Source organism: Canis lupus, chromosome 34, assembly GCF_003254725.2.
Source record: "Canis lupus dingo isolate Sandy chromosome 34, ASM325472v2, whole genome shotgun sequence".
In the NCBI taxonomy this organism is placed as follows: domain Eukaryota; kingdom Metazoa; phylum Chordata; class Mammalia; order Carnivora; family Canidae; genus Canis; species Canis lupus.
In genome coordinates, this window is record NC_064276.1 from 27,390,189 (window position 1) to 27,397,668 (window position 7,480).

The window sequence follows — 7,480 nt, forward strand, 5'->3', positions numbered from 1 at the left end:
TAGTTTGTGTGAGGATGTATGAGGGATTTCATTGATTTTATTTGGTCTTCCCTTTCCCATTTTCTGCCAAAATATCCTGCTTATCCTTGGTAAGTGTGATTTGAAAGTTGTGTTGTATTTTAAATGTTGTCATTATAAAATTCTGAGCACACATTTTTTCCTGTTCGGAAAACTCATTTCAAACTTTTACAGGGAAATAAAATGAGTCTTGCTTCCCCCAGTTATCTGTGGCAGTCTGCTTTTAGGGATTATATCTCATCTTTCAAATGAGTCACAGTTGTATCCAAATCTGATAAAATTAATCAATCAGCAAATGTCTATTGACCACTTGCTGAAAACTCAGGACATAGCTGCAGTCCTCAGTAAGCTCACAATCTCTTTGGGAAAACAAGTAAACATAGAAAAAGCAGGGCAAAACCCTAAATGAAGCTCTGAATGAGGTTGTGGTGCAGAATTTAAGTGCTATGGGAGAAAAGGAGGTGGGTGGTTGGAATGGTCACAAGAACTTTCCTGCATAAGCAATTATTTCACTGTCAAAATGTCAAGACATACACATTAAGTACAAACAATTTTTATATGTCAAAGATATATCAGTAGAGCCATTAATAAAAAGAAATCGTTTGATCTCAGTCTTGAATTGTGGGTAGAAGTCCATAGATGGTGGAGAAGGAAAGGATTTCAGATAGGGAGAGAATAAGCCAGCAAGCCACCACCCGAGTGATCAATGGCAAGCACAGCTTGCCTGGAGTAGGCAGTGGATGTTGACCTGAAGTTTGATCAGTAGCCAATAGTAGGGGAAGGAGGGGGACTGAATTATGGCAATTCTTGAAAACTAGGTCAAGAATATTAGATTACAAGCCTGTAGCAGATAATAGAGAATCGTTGCATGTTGGGGAAGAGGGAGTCTGTTGTAGTGATCCGGATGAGACCTGAGGCCTTGCTAGGTTTGCGAGTTGATGGTGGGGATAGAGAATGGACATGACGCAGAATATCATAGGAAATGTACACGATTTGATAAATATGAGGGAAATGGAGAGGAATCATAGAGGACTTGAGAATTTTAGGATCAGGTAGGTGGATGTCAGTCCTACCGACAGCAGGAAATTCAGGACGCAAAGGAATTCAGGGGAAAAGGACACAATTTGGTATAAAGTTTGAGATATTCTAAGAGATTTGAATGAAAATGTTTTAGTAATAGTTTTATAAACTCATTCATTCTTTCATTCAAAGAACTATCATGTGTTTTGTGTCAAGAATTACACTAAGTGCTGCATATCTTATTCCAGGGGAGGCTGGTAGAGACAGACATATAAGCTATGATTGTAGGGAGCATGAAAAGGCTCTCAGAGCATCAGGGAAGGGCTAGTTTCTCAAGGTGTTGGGAATATGGAACTACAAGTCAGACAAAATATGGAAGATCTGGAAATGTTGAAGTCATCTGCAAGAAGTGATAAGTGGAAGCCAAGATTGGCTAAATCCAATTTTAATGAAAGCAAAAAGGCAGAAGGTCAAGGTATGAGTCCCGCTGAGACACAGAGAGAATAGGAGAAAATCAAATGTCAGTGACAGGGAGAAAGTGCTGGAACGGTTGTGTAAAAAATATGTAGTGGTGTCACAGACACTGATGAGTTTCAAGGAAATTGTTTGGATTTCGGAGCAGCTTTAAGGGGATGGTTTCAATGAAGCCAATATAGCAGGAGTTGGAGAAGAGCTTAGAGAGGAAGTGAAAGCAGGAAGCGGTCCTGTGAAATGTATAGTAATAAAAGAAACCTAAAAAGGGGGGAAAGTAACCAGACAGGGCATCAAGAGAGAGTGATATAAGATCTTCTGCATTCATTGATTCCATTAAAAAAATGTTGATTCAGTTGACAGGCATTGTGATGGGTACTTCATGTTTTCTCTTTTATTCCCGACAATTTTTGAGCGAGTAGTATCTCTTCAGCAAACGTTTATTGAGGGCCACTTGGTGCCAAGTAGTGTTTCAGGTGACAGGAATACAATAGTGGACAGAAAGAGACAATTCCTGCCCCCATGGCACTTATGGTCTAAGGGGAGAATCGACATTAAATAAATTATGTCACGCATTATGAAAAATTGAAAAAGGAACAAGGTGTACTGTTATAGGACTTGCAATAATTCAAATGGGGCTGTGCTCCAGTTCACCTTTGTCCTGTGAACACAAATTTTGCTAAACAAATTAATAAAGGGAAGGCCATGACATCTTTATGAAAAATGTTCTAATTTGCAGAGAAGTGTGCAAATGAGCACACTGGGTTTGCTGTAACTCTTAGGGCCGCTCTAATTGTAGGCACTGATGTTAAGTGACTTCAAGTGGAAATTTGTTTTGCTGCCCTCCTGAATCTTTTGATTCATCCGAAGTACCTCATCAAAGCCAAAAATTATGCCAAGAGTGTGCTCTGAAAGTAGTGGAGCTGGTGCTGAGCACTGAGCCTGGGAGGCTGGATCAGGTTGACCAAATGCCCCTTCTTCCCCACTTCCCAGGGGCAGCCTGGAATTTAGAACTTGCAGACATGTCTTACCAACAGTGGGAACCATGGAGTTTCCAGGCACTATTCCCACCCCAGGTTCTGGAGTTTCCCACTTGGTCTTGACACCCTATTTCTGTTCTCCTGGCTCTTGCCAATCCAAACAATTGGCAAGATTATTTTCTTTTTGCCCAGATCTTGATCTTGGTTTTTAACTCCTCCCAATAGACTGATATCACCTCTGTTTTTTTTTTTTTTTTTAAGATTTATTTATTTGAGAGAGAGAGAGAGAGAGAGAAAGAGAGAGGAGGAGGAGGGACAGAGGGAGAGGGAATGCCAAGCAGACTCCATGCTGAGCACAGAGCCCAATGCAGGGCGTGATCTCAGAACCCTGAGATCATGACCTGAGCAGAAACCAAGAGTCAGATGCTTAACCAACTGCACCACCCAGGCACCCCACCTCTGACTGGTTTTATTGTTTTTTTCTAAGTTTGTTTCTGTCTCTGGAAGAGTCAGGATCGCACCATCTTGATAGATTTTACCATTTTTTCTCCTACATCTTATCTGGGAGGCAGGAAACTTCAAGTTTCCAGGATTTATGACCATCTTTAAATCAGATCAACTTTTGAGCTTGATTTGAGTGTCCCATTATGGTAATTAACCTAGAATAACCCAGGGTTTGAAGAAGTGAGAAGCAACCATGTCCTCCTTGAGATATCTTCTCTGAGCTTCTCAATGCTTTCAGGTCTTACAGGTAAATGTGTCTTACGAGGCTTGTGTCTTTGTGTGTCTGTGGAATAAAGTCACTGTCATGGTCAGGTTGAAAGTTAATCATTATTAAAATTCATTTGAAAACTATGGCTGTTAAATAAAAGACATGATCACTGAAACAGAAACAAATAAAAACAGGATTTCAATGTGTCCCTTTTTATTTTCTTTGATCAGTGTGCTGTCCTGTTGGCTCAACCATCCTTAAACTAGGGCTCAGAGTGTTTAGGTGGAACCAATCCATATTTGTCTGAAACTCACCAAAATCTAGCATCTTTTACCTGCACATCCTCAAGGAGTTACCGGCTCATTACCTTTGATTTATTGGAGAGTCTGAAGCTCTTGCCTGTAAAAGGGAACAATTTCCCTCACTCTCTGCTACCCTGAAATGTTTTCTCCTTTCCTAATCAAGAGTTTTATTAAATCTTTCCCTCCCTTTCTAACAACCCAAGGACATCACCTGGAAGTGACATTCTAAGCCTTCCGTATGTAAAGTAAGTAACCACAGTTGTGACAGGACTGCACTTTATTCTTGCCCATAACTTAATGGTTTTTTTTTTTTTTTTGAGTTTTGGGGAGGGATGGTCAACTCCATTTATGAAATAATGTATCTCAGGACCCTGCCGTGTCCAGTTCTCTGCTCCATGGGGACAGTGGGGAGTCTGCTCCTCCTTCTCCCCCTGCCCTTCCTCTGTCTCTCAAATAAATAAACAAAATCTTTAAAAAGAAAGAATGTATTTTGGGGTCCAAGCAATATGACCAACTGGAATGGAAGAATGTTAACAATGGAGGATAAACTGACTTTAATTGCTGATTTTAAGGTGGCCAATTGCTATTTATTCTTTAATAAGTAACTCAGGCATCATCTCAGGTAGAAAGCCTCTGAATTTTCCCAACACCCACCCCCCCAGACACTGGCTGAGCAAACCAGGATGTATGGTCACCCTCTGTAAAATTCTGTCTAAATCTCGAAGTGCTTTACCACATGGATTGATCTCTGGTAGCCACATGGAGTCAGTAAATAATAGAATGGAAAAAAAAAGAGTATGGTGTAGGGGGATGGTTGACGCAGACATTCAGAAGAAGACACTGTTTCATCCAATGGTTCAGCACTTTTCCTCTGGTGCAGATTGCCTCAGTTCAGATCGCAGCTCTCTCAGGGACCATGTAACCTTGAACAAGTCCCTGACATGATTGGTAGCCTCAGCTTTCTCCCTCTGTAGAATGGGGCTAATAATAGTAGCTCCCTAAATGGATTGCTGTGAGGATTAAGTGAACTACCTATGCAAAATGTTTACAATAGTGCCCAACACTTAATACATGCTGCCCAAATGTTACGATTTATTATCACGGTATGTGGTTGGCCTAGTAAAAGATGTAGAATTTGACTTGGAGCTGACAGGTGAGTGTGACCAGGTAAAGACAGCTATATGCCAGTGTGTGTGTACACATGTCTGTATATGGCTATAAAGACTAGCACTAGGGTGGTGTAAATAGTTTTCATTTGATTTCTACTTGTTTCCATCCACTGTATTGGGTTGGGAAATAATTCGCTTGTGTTCAACCCAGTAAAAATTAAGCTTCACTTTCCTTCTCCTGAGAGGCACTGATAGGTTGATCATGGATTTCTTTCCAGTGAACTGATACAGCCCCAGAATGCTTCTCAACACACCCTCCAGGAAGGCCCTGCTAGTGACTGAAGAACCCAAAAAAGGCAAACACGTATGTTCCATCCCAGGTGAGTGCCTCATTTCACAGCAGAGAAACCTGGAGCCGGGATCCCTGAGTGGCTCAGCAGTTTGGTGCCTGCCTTTGGCCCAGGGCATTATCCTGGAGTCCCCGGATCAAGTCCCACATTGGGCTCCCTGCATGGAGCCTGCTTCTCCCTCTGCCTGTGTCTCTGCCTCTCTCTCTCTCTCTCATGAATAAATAAATAAAATCTTTAAAAAAAAAAAAAAAAAAAAAACCCACACAAAAGTTTTTTTTTTTTTTAAAAAAAAAAAAAAAAAGAGAAACCTGGAGCCTAGAGAAGCAAAGTGACCTGCCCAACATGACACACAGCTACCGGAGCAAGAACTAGAGCTTGGATTTTTCTGCTCTCTGGTTGGCATTTATCTCTTCATCATTCACGACTGGTATTTGTTTTTCTTTTTTCTTTTTTCTTTTTTTATTATTCTATTATTCATTATCACTTGGTTAACTTAGTTTCTAATTAGAATGGCTTCTGTCACCAACTATATTGGTATAGCTTTAGATGGTTTAAAATGTGTGTGCGTGTGTGTATTGTCAAAAGGTCATAATAGCAGAAAACCAGGGATCACCTAAGTAGTAATTAGTAAAAGGTTATTGTGCACATACCAAAAAGGTGGCTCTCGGGCAGCCCGGGTGGCTCAGCAGTTAAGCACAGCCTTCAGCCCAGGACCTGATCCTGGAGACCCAGGATCGAGTCCTACATCAGGCTCCCTGCATGGAGCCTGCTTCTCCCTCTGCCTGTGTCTCTGCCTCTCTCTCTTTCTCTGTGTGTCATGAATAAATACATAAAATCTTAAAAAAAGAAAAAAGATGGTTCTCAAACTGAGAGCACTCAAACTAATACACAGAATGAGACTCAGGGGTGTATATAACTCAGGTTATAATTTATATACACAATTCACAGTGATTGGTTTTATAATATTATAATTTTCTTAAACAATAGGGAATTGGTTTGTGGTTACCTCATATAACTTGGGGAAACTATTTTGCTTATGATTTCCAGAGGCACAAGCAAGAAATGACCTAGTCAAGTTAATCTTGCAAAACAAGCTAACTTAAGCTTTGCTTATTATATGACTAAACTGGTTTTGTCTGCTCAGGGAATTTTTAAGGCTGGTCCCCATTTGTTTTTGATTTTTAGCAATCTCCTATATTATGTATAAATTATACGGAAGACGGACGGGTAACTGCAAGTAATTAAAACAAAAGGTACAATCACACATCCACAAGACGCCTTGATGCGTTACAGCACGGTACGGTGAAATGTGGAAGCCTTGCACGCTCTGCAGCAGTGCTGATGGCACTATCTATCTGGCTTAACCAAATTATTGTGACATGATCTTGTACTCAGGTTGCAAATGAAAAAGCTCCACCAAGCTCATCAGCAGAAGATTGAGTGTACTTAGAGCTTCAAGCCTAGAAGCATAAATTGTGATATTTTACTGCTTTTAAATGATGCATGATGAAATGATTGAAGACATCATTACGTGGAACAAAATCTGGTGGGGAGTATGATGTTCTTAACTATTTAGCACTTCAGGCTCTTAAGGGAGTGTTAAGTGCTTTTACAGAAAAACTGTAGGGAAGTGATATTAGTTACGATGAGGACTGTATCTAGAGAAACAGTGGAGCCTGGACCATGTCTTAGGTATGTCTGGGGAACCCAACAAGTGGGAGAGATAAGTGGAGTGTCCAGCTTTAAGCTGGAGTTAAGGGACTTAATTAGCATCTAGTGAAGCCCTGGTAAAGCGGTTCTTAGTCTAGGCTGAATATTAGAATCACTTGGAGAGCTTTTTAAACTACCATGCTGGGGCTGCCCTCAGGAATTTTGATTTAATTTGGGGAGGTGGGGCCAGGATCTGGTGGTTTTTTAAAGCTCCCAGATAATTCTAACGTATACCCACAGAGGAGAACCAATGGTGTGGAACTTGAGCAAATTCATCAGTTAAGCTTTAAAAACCCTCCTTCTTTTAGCAATGAGCATGCGGGGATGGCTGTGAAGGAAAGGTTTTAGGAGCGGAAGAGGAGTAACAGGTAGGAGAACCTAACGGAGGGTCAGCAATTTCTCAAAAACCTTCATCTACTCCAGCAGAGTTTAAAAAGTCTCCTTTAAGGTGAATCACTCAGTACAAAATCTAATGACAGATCATATCTGGAATAAGACTCTAGGCTTCCCAACCTGGAATTGTAAAAGGGCTTATTCATCAATCAGTTCACTTAATGAGCTTTTATAAAATTATGTGGGGAACAAAACACAAAACACACGGAACAAAACACACAAAAAACACATGACCTGTGCTCTCCAGAAGCAAGTCCCACATGACTCTTTGGGAACTGACCTAGGAGGGACACAGAATATTCATATGTGGGTAACTAGACTTTCCTTTTTCCCTCTCCTTTGGAGCTAGGAGCCAGTTACTTTTTCTGGCTCAGGGAAATGTAATTTGGGCTGGGAGGATGCAGTGCCTTTGCAT

General features: G+C 40.8%; 1 long non-coding RNA gene across 1 annotated transcript; it reads left to right on the plus strand.

The window, feature by feature from the left end:
* Positions 1-2,607: 2,607 nt before the first annotated feature.
* On the plus strand, positions 2,608-5,153 carry LOC112646009 (uncharacterized). Its single transcript, XR_003127419.3, has 3 exons — positions 2,608-3,240; positions 3,707-3,748; positions 4,891-5,153. It is a non-coding gene; the product is annotated as an uncharacterized LOC112646009 (long non-coding RNA).
* Positions 5,154-7,480: the final 2,327 nt, after the last annotated feature.